The 13,225-nt window shown below is 42.2% G+C and overlaps 1 protein-coding gene across 6 annotated transcripts in view; it reads left to right on the forward strand.

Moving 5' to 3' along the window:
• Positions 1 to 5,114: 5,114 nt before the first annotated feature.
• The window catches only part of Pkia (cAMP-dependent protein kinase inhibitor alpha), a 73,513-nt gene continuing 65,402 nt past the window's right edge, over positions 5,115 to 13,225 (forward strand). For 2 of the 6 annotated variants that reach the window (XR_013048944.1, XR_013048943.1), the window contains exon 1: positions 5,165 to 5,626. The gene's annotated coding sequence lies outside the window, so the exon portion shown is untranslated. Of the gene's footprint in view, positions 5,627 to 13,225 lie in introns of all 6 variants that reach the window. The other 4 variants (XM_076563786.1, XM_076563785.1, XR_013048945.1 and 1 more) reach the window with 3 other exon arrangements.

Raw genomic sequence — 13,225 nt, forward strand, 5'->3', positions numbered from 1 at the left:
GGCAGGCCTCTAGCTCTGCTTTTGCATTGTCCCTGGCCAATATCAATAGGCTGTTTGATCTCTAATTGGAGGATATCAGAGAGGAAGTAAAAGCCCTTGACCACTAAATCAAGAGCTGGAGTTTAGTTTCTAGTCGATGACATTCACAGACAACTCTGTGAGTAAAAACAGTGAACGCACTCTTTCACTTCACTCCTCAAAGGAAACTACCTGGCGTGCTGGAGTGAACAGAAGTTTCCCGTGTGCCTTCTGCTGAACTTCTACATGGCTGATTAACAGACCAGAACTTCAGTGATGTGAGTGCTGCAAGTCCAGAACCAAATTATCCTGGGCATCTTTAGCCTTCTTAACAGCCATGGATTGCCCCTCTCCCCATCTCACCTAATGTCTTTGTGACAATTAGGCAAATCCTTTGAAATGTATAAGCGCACATCTACCTTCTACCAACCAAAAGAGGAAAAACACTATCAGATAGCCTCTGAGGCCCACAGCAGAGGTTTCCCTACTCAGCCTAAACCAGTAGGTCCCAATTACATTGCTGTTGCTGTGATAAATGCCAGGACCAAATTCAGCTTGGTGAGAAAAGGACGATGTCTGTTTGCCCTTCCAGTTGACAGCCCATCTCTGAGAACAGAGAAGGCAGGAGCTCAAGGTAGGAGGAACCTGGGACACCATGGAGGACCCTGGTGACTGACTTGCTCGGCTTGCTTTCTTTTCTTTGATTTCTTCCTTCCTTCCTTCTTTCCTTCCTTCCTTCCTTCCTTCCTTCCTTCCTTCCTTCCTTCCTTCCTTCCTCCCTCCCTCCCTCCCTCCCTCCCTCCCTCCCTCCCTCTCTCTCTCTCTCTCTTTCTTTCTTTCTTTCTCTTTCTTTCCTTCCTTCCTTCTTTCTTTCTCTCTCTCTCTCTCTCTCTCTCTCTCTCTCTCTTTCTCTCTCTCTCTCTCTCTTTCTTTCTTTCTTTCTCTCTTTCTTTTTTTCCCCTCTTTTGGGTTTTTGGAGGGAGGGTTTCTGTAGTGGGTAGCTGTTCCAGCTTTGACATTGAAACACTGCTCCTCGAGTGACAACAGGTACCTGCTTATGATTGGCCCCTGATACTGACCTGCCCTTGGGGCGTGGCTGAGAGGGACACCTTAAGTCTAGAGGTACATACATGCTTGCCCCTTCTGGATACCTCAGGGTCCTGGAAGCTGGGTGGGACACCAAGCCAGCGTTCTCCGCTGGATGGTACCTCATCTCTCCAGGATTCTGTAACCAGCCCCCATTGGCTGTAATTTATCCCAGAAATAAACCTCTCCTGATTACCACATAAATTACATGGAATTGCCTAGCTAATTACAGTAATAGGTTTCTCTGTGTGTAGCCCTGGCCGTCCTGCAACTTGCTCTGTAGACCAGGCTGGCCTCACACTCGGAGATTGGCCTGCCTCCGCCTCCCCAGTGCTTAGCTTAAAGACGTGTGTGTGTGTGTGTGTGTGTGTGTGTGTGTGTGTGTGTGTGTGTGACCACCGCCCCGCTCAGCTTGCTTTCCTATACAGTCTGGGGCCCACCTGTTCAGAGACGGCACCACCTGCAATGGGAGGCCCTCCCACACCAAGGTGCAATCCAGAAAACGCCCACCGACCGTTCCGACAGAAGCCACCACCATACCCATCTCCTCAGTGTTTCTCCTAATGGATGTGAAAAGTGCCTTGCTTTATGACTTTCTTTGTTTTGTCACAGGAAGAACGTCATCAGATCACTATCTTGTTTAAATGGAGTTTGGGGTACCCTAATTCTGAGTTCCCAGTCACTCATATTTGAACCCAAAGTAAATTCCTCTTGCCCCTTTGAGGCGGGGCTATTTGTTGTTTGTTTGCATAGGCTCTAGTAAGTGTCTACTTCTAAGAGCACAGACGTTAACGTTGTGTGTGGAAATAAAATATTATTTATCCCCCCCCCCCTTTTTATCCATTTCCCTGTGCCTCTCACCATGCTGTTGTCCACTTAGTGCCTGCCTTTGTCTTCTCCCTGGCAGCGTCCACACACTGATTCTATTCCATGAATTAAACAAATAAATAAATAAATACACAAACAAACAAATAGCAATACCTGGGACTATGGAGACAGTTTGTACTTGCCTTTCAAAGGTAAGGACCAGCGTACAAATCCCCAGCAGCAAGTAAAGAGGGGCCTGGTAGTAGATCTGACCCTGGCTCTTCTAAGTAAGATGGGAAGCAGAGATGGGAGGAGCCCTGAAGCTCCATTGCAGGCTAACTAGCCTGGCATCCAACAAAGAAGAACAAAACCCCCGCCTCAGAAAAAAAGTGGAGGGTAAAATCCAATACCAAAAATTGCTCTCTAGACTTCCACATGTACCCAACAGAGGGCACATACACTCACATGAAGGAACACACACACACACACACACACACACACCATCTGGATAGAGGGGGTTCCTGGATAGTCAGGACTACATAGAAAGACTCTGTCTAAACACAAATCCCATATATAGTCATAGCTCTATTTAGTTATACACTTGAATATTTGATTATTAGAGAGATGGATTAATAATCCTAAGGCTGCTATGACTGTATAAGGCACTGGAGTTCAACAATTGAGTAAACAATAGTAGATAGTAGAGTCATATCTCTCACTATTGGAATTATCATTCACAGATAAGCAAGGGAGATAGGCTAGAAGGATTCTTTGTGATAACAGAGCAATCTGAGGCCCTTATAGGTCTCAACTGGTTTACAGATATTTAGGTACACACATGGTACATACAGAAATATTTATTGGTGTGGGTATACACATAGTTAATACATATATACAGAACTTTCCTCGCTTGTATCGAAAGCCCAATAAACATCCCATTACTCAGAAACAAACTTGGAGTCCATATCTTAGTTTCTCTTGTCATTCTTTAGTAAATGGAAATAGGTCTCTTTGAGGAAATGACTGATTGCAGTTATAGGTGGTCCTGAGCCTGGAACACTCTGAAAACCCAGGCAATTGTTATACACATATAGTGTGATTAATAATAAAGAATTATTAAACAGCTACCAACTGACAGAGCTTTAAATGACTAAAACTGGAATATTTTGAACAACAAAATAAAACATTGGATTGTTACCAAATGTATAAAACCCATCTCTATATTAACCAATTGAACTAAATTATACATGGGGGAGTGTAGACAAAGCTAATATGTGGAAGGATTTCACTTATTTCACATTACTATGCACACAGTGCATCCTCACACGGGTTGAACACAGCCCCCCATGGGTTTTGACTTCACATGGTGACTAGTTTCCAACAGTGTCGTAGTGATAGACTTTACAGCCTTACAGCAGAAACCCCTGACTGTCTGTCAGCTGGTCAAAGTCAACCTCAACAGTCATATCATTGTGTTGTGTGTAATCTTAGACGCTGTGCTGAAAAGGGCACTTCGCCTCGGTGGTCATCGTTTCCATAACCTATAACTCCAGTCTCATCACAAGAAAGATATCAGCCACCCTGAAGTACTGTAGAATTCTACAAGATGCTTGACTGCTACCCTTCAGCTGTCAAGGTCATTGAAAACTAATGCGAAACTGCCTGGACTTACCTTGAGGGATATAACAATTAAATATGAGGTGGTATCTTAGAGAGGAGTAGAGAAAAGAGTTGAAGACACTAGGAAATCTAGAGAAATCTGTATTAACCTTTAGCTAATGCATGAGTGTTGGCTATTGATTGTAAGGAAGCTGCTGTGTTCTGGTGTGTTCTGGTGTGATGCTCATGGTAGAGAATATAGGGAGTGGGATATATGGGAATCTACTAATTCCTCAATTCACCTAAACATTAACACTGTGCTAAAATGACATCTGTTAAACACTGGAAAGCACTAATACGGCAATCTAGCAATAAAAACTGCATTGAAGGGTCATCTATCATTTCTGCTAGTGACAACATTCCAGTATGCTCACTGTTATTGAAGTCTCTACCACATTTACATTTAAAGTACATATTCAAGGCTAATTTAAGCTAGATATAAGCGAAATTAAGATGTTATTTCTCAACCTTATTCTGCAATTATGAACTATATGCCTATACCTCTATGATGCAAGTTAAGAATTCAGCATTCTGCGATAGGAAAGAGGTCTGTTTCAATCTTAGGAAAATAAGTCACAGAGATGGTCTAAGTTGTCCCACATTTCAAGTGTGCACACTCCACACGCCAAATTCTGACTTATTAATTTTGTTTTATTTTGCTTGTTATCTCTGTTGGCTACCCTGCCTCCTCTGTTCTGGAACTGATAGAGGAGGAGCAAGTTTTCATTTAGTATCTTCTGTGACCTTGTGCAATTTCAGTGTAAGACACTGGCCAGACTCCCAGGGTAATACTCACATGATGTAACAATCATGGGGAAGGCCAATATGAGTCGAATGAGGAACCTCCACCCTGCAGAATGCTGGTGATAAGGAAAATCCCTGCTTGGAATTGACTTGGTGGGGAAAGAAACCCTGGCCAAGCAGCAAAGACTGAAAATCCTCAGCTGCCACCAAGCCCCTAAACCGCTGATTTGGTCAGTAACTTGCAAAGAAAAAAAGCAGGAGCATGGAGGGAGAAACATAACAACCTTAATAGTTGCTGCTAATTTAAAGAGACAAGGACAGGAGGATTGTGTAAACCCCGACGTTTATTTTTCCCTAAGGGAAATTCTGAGAAATCCTTTAGGAGTCACAGCCATCTGTAGATGTGAATTCTGACTCTTGATTTTCAAATATTATAGCTTTCACCCAGTTTCCCCAAAATGCAGGGACTGGTGGGTAAGAAGAGCAGAGGGAGAGAGTAGGGTGTTGGGCAGCACCTCTGTCCACTAGCGAACAGCCCTAAAATCCTGGGATGACCCTTCTCTGTGTCCTTGGGTGATTTCTGTGTTCTGCCCCTCTTCACTGAGTTGGGAGAACCCCATTCTATCACAATAGCAGGAAGATAAGAGTTCCAAAGCGTTCAGCTTTCATACCTGCTATAACTGCTGTAACTGGTGTGTGTGTGTGTGTGTGTGTGTGTGTGTGTGTGTGTGTGTGTGTGTGTGAAAAGCAAGTGAATCGTGCTGTACTGTATTTAAAAAGACCGATTGCCCACTTAGAATTTTTTTTTTTTCCGGAGTATTTGACTGTTTATCTCAATAGACAATCAGCCCTCAAATTCAGCGAAATGAACAGTACTGATAAGGAAGATGGAGAGGCTGGGAAACCCACACAGTCAGATGGAGCTGTCCAAACAGCCACAGTGACAGGGGAGGACGGGAAGCAAAGACAGAGAGAGTCTGTCTGTCCCTTCTCTTTTCTTGCACAATCCGGCAATGCCTGGTGTGCAAAATCGCTCACAGAAGATCAGCCTTCACGCGGGGGAGCAGTGTGTGTCGGGTGCAGCTGGCAGATGCGGTGGTCTGCCACCCGGAGAGGAGCGTCTCCCCCCGCGGCTCGCACCAAGTGCGCTGCTCCGGCGGGGGATGACTTCATGCGGCCCGCCTGGAGTAGCCAGCGGCGGCTGCAGCTGCAGGTGGGGCGGGGGCCGCGCGAGCCCATAGATCCCAGCACACGCGGCCAGACGGCGGGACTGCAGCCCGGGGCAGCCAGGACGCGCCTCTCCATCCTGAAGGTGAGCCACTAGCCCGCGCTGGCCGCCCTGAGCCGGGCTTTCCGCCTGGGTGATGACTGGCTTTGTAAGACCCGGAAAGAAGAGATAACCCTGCTGCATTCTGCAGTGGGAAAAGGAGTAAGGGAGTGAAAGGTTGATCAGCCTTGCTTTGGAGATGGGAGGGGAGATGTTCCCGAGCAAACAAAGGGGCTTTCAGCTTTCAGCTCTTAAAGGTGATCAACCATTTCCGTAGCATGTTGGTTTAGACACCAAGGAGGATTCGAAATGTGAAACAGTCTGAGTGCCCGTTTTACCTTTGTGTCTTCCACCTTCATTCGATCATTCACTCCCTGGCTTGGGAGCACCATGTCCTTGGAAGCAGTTGGGGAAGCCGTCAGTAATCTTGCCTCTATGTGTCTTCTTCGGTTCTCTGCCATCCCTGGTATCAGAGTGTTTCTTCGCTCACCTCAATGTCATAACACCTGCTCGCTTCAATGCTGTGCCTTTGGGAGTCTGGGTGGAGGGAAAACTTCGCTCTCCTCCGAGTTCTGCTTGCTGTGGGCTGCACTTGGCACTTTCTCCCTTCATTTTCATCTTCCCTGTCAATTTCAGTTCATTAATTTACAGAGATGCTGTATCTACTCACAGGTCAACTCACCATCTCTCATGCTCCTCCAATTCCGTGGCTGACTTCATCAAGGACCCAAAAAGGGCATTGCCTCTCACAGGGTTCCTTATTGGGTATTCCTTAACATACTATCACCGGTGTACTTTCCCCAGACGCATAGAATAAAATGCCCTGTTTTCCGCTCAGGACCAACATGGTTTTCTCTAACTGCCGTTCTTGCAGTCACTCTGGTTGGATAGTCACAACGGCTTGGGTGGGAAAACAGACTATATTGGGCTCTGCAGCCAGTGTTCTCTGTACAGCCATGGGTAGAGGAACACTGGAAATAGCAGTCTATCTAGTTCTCTTAAAAAAAAAAATGTAGCTCTCCGAGTTGTAAGAAAATTAGCTATCAGAGTTTGGGGCAACCATTCCAAAAAAATAAGTAGCGTGCTTGTGCTAGGATTCCTCAATAACCTCCAAATGGGGCTTTCCCATTGGCAGACAGAAAGCCTGGCGGTCTGCCCAATCCCAGGCGTGGATTATTTGATCATCCCAGGTTTGTCTCCTCTATATAGGGTCCTCACATTCTGAGCCTTGGCTGCCAGTCCCCCCCCTCCCCCGCACCCACTCCCCCCCAGCCCAAGTCTTTATTCCTGTTGTCACCTAGTTGCATACATCTGAATATGATGTGACACGTTAAGATGGCTGTGATGGGTGCTGTAGATGTGTGCCTCACCATCAGAGCCGTTACAGTAAGCCAGACTGTGGGGAGTCCATGAGCCAAAATTCCATTTAATTTTAATGATCTGTCATCCCCACACTTGAAATTGGAAAAGCGGTTTGACTCAACAGCCATGCCGTTTCCTTCAGGAGGAAAGGTGATAAGGCAATGAAGAGGAGGACAAAATCTAACCTAAAATGTCACGGTTGCTTGTCTCTCCTTCCCAGAGTGCGAATTCTCTGAAGTCAGGCTAATTCTAGTGTGCACTGGTATTACTTTTCTAATTACAAATTCCTTGTGAGAAATGCACTCTAGGAAGATTTGGATTTGTTCCTTTGTCTCCGCTCTCAGTATCCAAGCAGAGGGAGGGGATGCCCACCACAAAATGGTCCACTCCACAAACTGTCGCGGGGATTTTCAGGAACTGAGGGCCATTTCTGTTTGTTTATTGTTGTGTTTTGAACGTGGTTTATATTTCAGGTATTTAACACTTGAGATTCTAGAGTTTTGACTCAATAACATCTTCTAGTAAAGGAAACAAAGAATAAGATTTGGGGGTGGAGGGAAGTCCTTACTACCATAACCTTTAGTGATTCAAAAATACTTAATGCATCAATCATTTTCTTCTGAAAAATAACTAATTTTATAATAAATATAATCCCTTTTTAAAAACTTAGCTCAATGCTTTCTAAGTCTAAGTCCGATTATATAATGATCACTCGATCCTACAAGACTAAAAACAATTTCTATAATGCTAAGAGCCATATGTTTTGGTTAAGAGAGAGCTATCTGAGAACATCCCAATAGTGGTTAAAAATTCTAAGACACTGTTATTTGGTTTCTGAGGAAAGAAATCAGTTCAGGATCAAGGGGCTGGTGCTTGGTGAGCTGGTAGGATGCCTGCCAATGTTGTCACTCTAAACAAATCTACTAAGTGAAGGACTGGAGTCAGAGGCACCTTGTAGGGAAGAAGACAACTTAAAGATGTCATTTTCATTCTGGTACAAATGAGGAGGACAGGACACATATGGAACTCCAGATATGGACCTTGTTATGTTTAAACAATTTTGAGAAATATTTATAAACTTAGAGCTCTAAGTAGAAACTCACCCACTCTCACACACACTCACACACACAGTTCCACACGCACATACACTCACACTCACGCATAAACGGTGCTTTGACTAGAATTGATTTATCACTGTATTTCCTTTACTTTGCAAGTTTCTTGGGTGAAAAAGAGAATGAATTAGCTGGTTGGTGTTCAGAAATGAAGAAGGAATGGAGAATAGAATGCTTCACAGAATTAAGTGCTAAATGAGCTGTGAGCATTCCTGTATGTTTGACAAGATAGAATTGAAGTCAATCAGTTGCTTTCGCACCCCATGGACACTGTCTATGTCTAGCAGGCAGTTATAGCAGATCCTGAGCAGGGGCAAATTGCGAGGTCAGAGTTGACTTCTCATGACAAAAGAGTATGTCGTGGTTTGTATTGCTGCCATTTGCTGCACTTAAAATAGCCTTGAGTTGAAATAATGAAAAAAATGGAAAAGAAAGACACAGGAATAAATGTCATTTTGTTTATCCAGTTCCTCTACTGAGAATGAGTAGGGAACATGGTGTTATATTGGAGTTCTGAGCTAAAGTAGGGAACCCTATCTCAAACAAACACAAAAAGCTACTTTGAATATTACTAGTGGTGCCTTAATGGACAGAGGTCTGCAATACTCTACCTTTTCAGTATTTATGATAAATAATACTTACCATGCAGAGTGAGAGCTCTTCATTCAGCTCACTAACCCTCTCAAAGTAACCAATGCCCAGCCATACGTGAATTCATTCCTATACATGCCTCCTAATAGCAGGCATGTTTAGCTGTCCTGCCAGGTCTTGTTCACAGATGCCCCTGGCTCTTCCACGATGCCTTCTCTGATGAGATAAGCTTTCTTCTCCTTTGTCTAAATCCCTACTGTTTTTTTTATGTCTTACACTAACCTTTCATGTAAAGATGCACTGTCTCTTTATCAAATGCAGACATACAAAACAAAGTCCGGGACTAAAATCAGCATATTACCAGCAACAAATTTTACAGTGCTCAGCTATGTGTATCCAGGGAAAATGTTCATGGATCTTTCATGACTAAGGGACTCATACTTAGATTACTGTGTTGACAAATGTGTAGAGGAACACTGCCAGAAGTTGACTGCTGTAGTCTACTTTGAGACACACTCATTTATCATTAGAAAAAATATATCTCCTTCATTTGTAATTTATTCTTAATATTGCTCGCTGCAGAAATTTATTTGTCTTTGTCAAGTGAAGGAAACAATGATAAATTATGTTCATCTGCCAAACAAGTTCCAGTGTAAGGAGACACATATAACCTTGAATAAATTCTCAGCTGGAATGTATGAGGCTGGAACCAGCTGGCACAGCTGCTGTTAATTCAAACAGGTGTCATAAGAACAACAACAACAAAAAAAAAAAAATCAAGAAGGAGAGATTGAAAGCTCAAGAGGACACCCTCAGCTGTCACTTTCTCTACATTCCCCCTAAATCTTTTGGTTTCTAGCCAAAATATGACATTGTATAAGCACAACAACTTAGTGTAATTTTTTTAAAAAACCTTCGACTATCCCCACTCTTGAAATTTTATAGTATATTTTGTAATTTTTAAAAATGTGACACTGTACACACTTATGGGAAACTGGAACATATATATTGTATGTAAGTTTTATGTATCTTAAAATTAGTATAGTAATTTAACTATGTAAGATTTGAAATTACATAACACATGGGTTTACCATTTTAACTCATTTAATTGCATACATTTGAAATGTTCTACAAACACTATGCTATCCATTCTCAGAACTTTTTCATCATCCTAAACAGACTCTGTGTGTGTCAAATAGTAATCCATCAGTCTTTGTTGTACCCTTCAGTCCCTAGTACTCTCTGTATCTGTGCCTATAAAATTGTCTATTTTGTCATAAAAATAGAAATATTACACTAATTGTCTTATTATGTCTGGCTTTTAGACTTAACACAATGCATTCAGAGTTCATCCATACCACTGTGTCAGGATTTCATTCTAATTTAAAGCTATTTTATTCTATGCATATACTGGATTTTGTAATTTTTAGTTGCAGAACATTTTCAGTACATTATGTTTCTAACATGCATAATGCTATTTAGAAAATTAATAATATTTACCAGTTTCCTATGTGTATGCCATAATTTATTCAGTCAAAAACAGTTTGTAAGTATGTATTAAGTTCATAGTTGTCTTGTGATTTCAAGCTATGGTTATATTGTTATGGACATAACAGTTATATGTATATAACATAAAGTTATATATCTTGTTTATATATAACATAAAAGTTACTGCATTTTACATTTGTTGGAAGTATGCGTAAACATTTAGGTTTGAATATGTAAGCTAATTATGAAAATTGTGATCTTCTTCAGCAGATAGTATTTATGTTTATGACTGAACCAGTTCCAACAATCTTGCAAATGAACCCAAGTAATAAAAGGGAATCCATCTAGCATAATCTGAGTAAGGAGAGAGTCTCACATTTTTTCATTTGTAGTTTGCAAAGGAAAACACTCTGCATAAATATTGGAAGATTTCAAGTCTCACATATTCTGTCATTTCAGGATAGTGCCAGTGCATCACAGATGTCAAGTCTTCTAACAACGATGAATTAATGTAAAATGATCTGTAGCAATTTTTTCTTTGTCTCAAGTTCCAGAAATGGATCATTGTATCTAGCCTAATCTAAAGCATGATCTGTTTTTTAAGTTCAAATTTATGGACTAGCTTTATGGTAAATCTACTTTGTCTTCCTGGTATATCCTTTTAGTTTTTCTTTTTGTTTGTTTTTCTCATTTATTACATCCAGATTGCAGTTTCCCCTCCCTCCTTCCCCCAGTCTCTCCCCGCTACCTCCACTCTCCCCCAAATCCACCTCCCCTCAGAAAAGAGCGGGTCTCCCAGGGACATCAACCTAACAAGCATAACAGGCTACATACAATAAGACCAGGGCCATGCCATCACTTCAAGACTGGATGACGCAGCACAAAAGGAAAAAAGATCCCTCAAGCAGGCAGGTGAGGCAGAGGCAGCCCCCACTCCCACTGTTATGAATCTCACAGGAACACCAAACTACCCAGCCATAACACACATGCAGAGGACCTAAGTTAGACCCCTACAGGCCCCTTGGCCTCTGCAAACCCTCATAAGTCCCAGTCAATTGATTCTGTGGGTCATGTTCTCCTGGTGTCCCTGACCCCTCTGGTTCCTCAGATCCTTCCTCCCCGTCCTCCTCGGGACTCCCAAGCTCTGCCTAATGATTAGCTGTGGGACTCTGCATCTTCTCCCATTAGTTGCTGGATGAAGTCTCTCTGGTCTCTTTGATGAAGATTCTGCTAAGCTCCGGTCCCAGAACACTCTGAAGACAGGAAAAACTGTAGGTCAAAGTTTTTGTGGCTTGGTGGGCGTCCCAATCCCTCCACTTGAGGCCTTTCCAGTTACAGAAGATGGTTGGTTCAGGCTCTGTGTCCCCATTACTTTCTTTGCTAGTGTTATTCTAGTTTCCATTGCACCTCACCTCAAATTCACCCCAATTCCAGACGTTTCTCCCAGTGTTTTCTCACACTACCTCAACCTGATCCTTCCTGTTCCCAACGCCAACCATCCACCCATGTGATCTATTCTATTTCCTCTTCCCAGGGAGATCCTTGTATCCCCACTTAAGCCCTCCTTGTTACGTAGCCTCTCTGGGTCTGTGGATTGTCCCATGATTATCCTTTACTTTAGAGCTAATATCCACTTATAAGTGAGTGCATATCATGTTTATCTTTCTGGGTATGGGTTACCTCACTCAGGATGAATTTTTTCTACTTCCATCCATTTGCCTGTAGATTTGAAGATGTTGTTTTTGTTTGTTTGTTTGTTTTTGTTTTTTTGAGACAGGGTTTCTCTGTGTAGGCCTGGCTGTCCTGGAACTCACTTTTTAGAACAGTCTGGCCTCAAACTCAGAGATCCACCTGGCTCTGCCTCATGAATGCTGAGATTAAAGGGGTGTGCCACCACAAACCAGCTGTTTGTTTTTGTTTTTTTCATTTTTTGTTTTTAACAGCTGAGAAATACGCCATTGTGTAAATATACCACGTTTTCTTATCCATTCTTAGGTTGAGGGATATCTAGGTTGTTTCCAGTTTCTGGCTATTATGAATAAAGCTGTTGTGAACATAGTTGAGCAGATCCTTGTGGTAGGATGGAGCATTCTTTTGGTATATGCCCAGGAATGGTATAGCTGGGTCTTGAGGTAGATCTCTTCCCCATTTTCTCAGGAATCTCCACATTTATTTCCAAAGTGATTGTACAGTTTGCACTCCCACCAGTGGTGGAGGAGAGTTCCCCTCGCTCCACATCCTCTTCAGCATGAGCTGTCACTTGTGTTTTTGATCTTAGCCATTCTGACAGGTGTAAGATGGAATCTCAGAGTTGTTTTGATTTGCATTTTCTTGATGACTACTGATGCTGAACATTTCTTTAAGTGTTTCTCAGCCATTTGAGATTCCTCTATTGAGAATTCGGTTTATATCTGTACCATTTTTTTTTGTTTGGATTATTTAATCTGTTGATGTCTATTTTCTTGAGTTCTTAATATATTGGATATTAGCCCTCTGTCAGATATGAAGTTGGTGAAGATCTTTTCTCATTCTGTATACTGCCATTTTGTCTTATTGACAGTGTCCTTTGACTTACAGAAGCTTTTCAGTTTCATGTCCCATTTATTAATTGTTCATCTTAGTTCCTGCATTATTGCTGTTCTGGTCAGGAAGTTATCTCCTATGCCAATTTGATAAGAGCTGTTTCCCACTTTCTTTTCTTGAAACACAATTAAAAAATTCACCAGCTAGTACTTAACCTGAATTATCCAGTGTTTGGAATATCGAAAGCATCAATGAAACTAGGGGATGTAACTACTGACTGCATAAGTGTGCCTTGGTTGTCTTGTGCATTGGAGGAGCAACACTATAATATAAAGATGAAAGAATGAATGTTGTGAAATATATTTAAGGGACATTTGAAACTAATTGGTTGCAAGAATTTATATTTAATGAACAAAATCATTCCACAAAGTAGGCCCTAGACAGATAACAGTGATATTTTATGGATGTTTTTCCTTTGTTGCTAGAGGTGGAGAGACTTACTGATGGACAGTTTTCTTCTTACTTGCTGTTGTCCTTATTTCTCAGAAGAGCAATCTTAAAATAC

The sequence above is a fragment of the Peromyscus maniculatus genome, chromosome 2, assembly GCF_049852395.1.
Source record: "Peromyscus maniculatus bairdii isolate BWxNUB_F1_BW_parent chromosome 2, HU_Pman_BW_mat_3.1, whole genome shotgun sequence".
Classification (NCBI taxonomy): domain Eukaryota; kingdom Metazoa; phylum Chordata; class Mammalia; order Rodentia; family Cricetidae; genus Peromyscus; species Peromyscus maniculatus.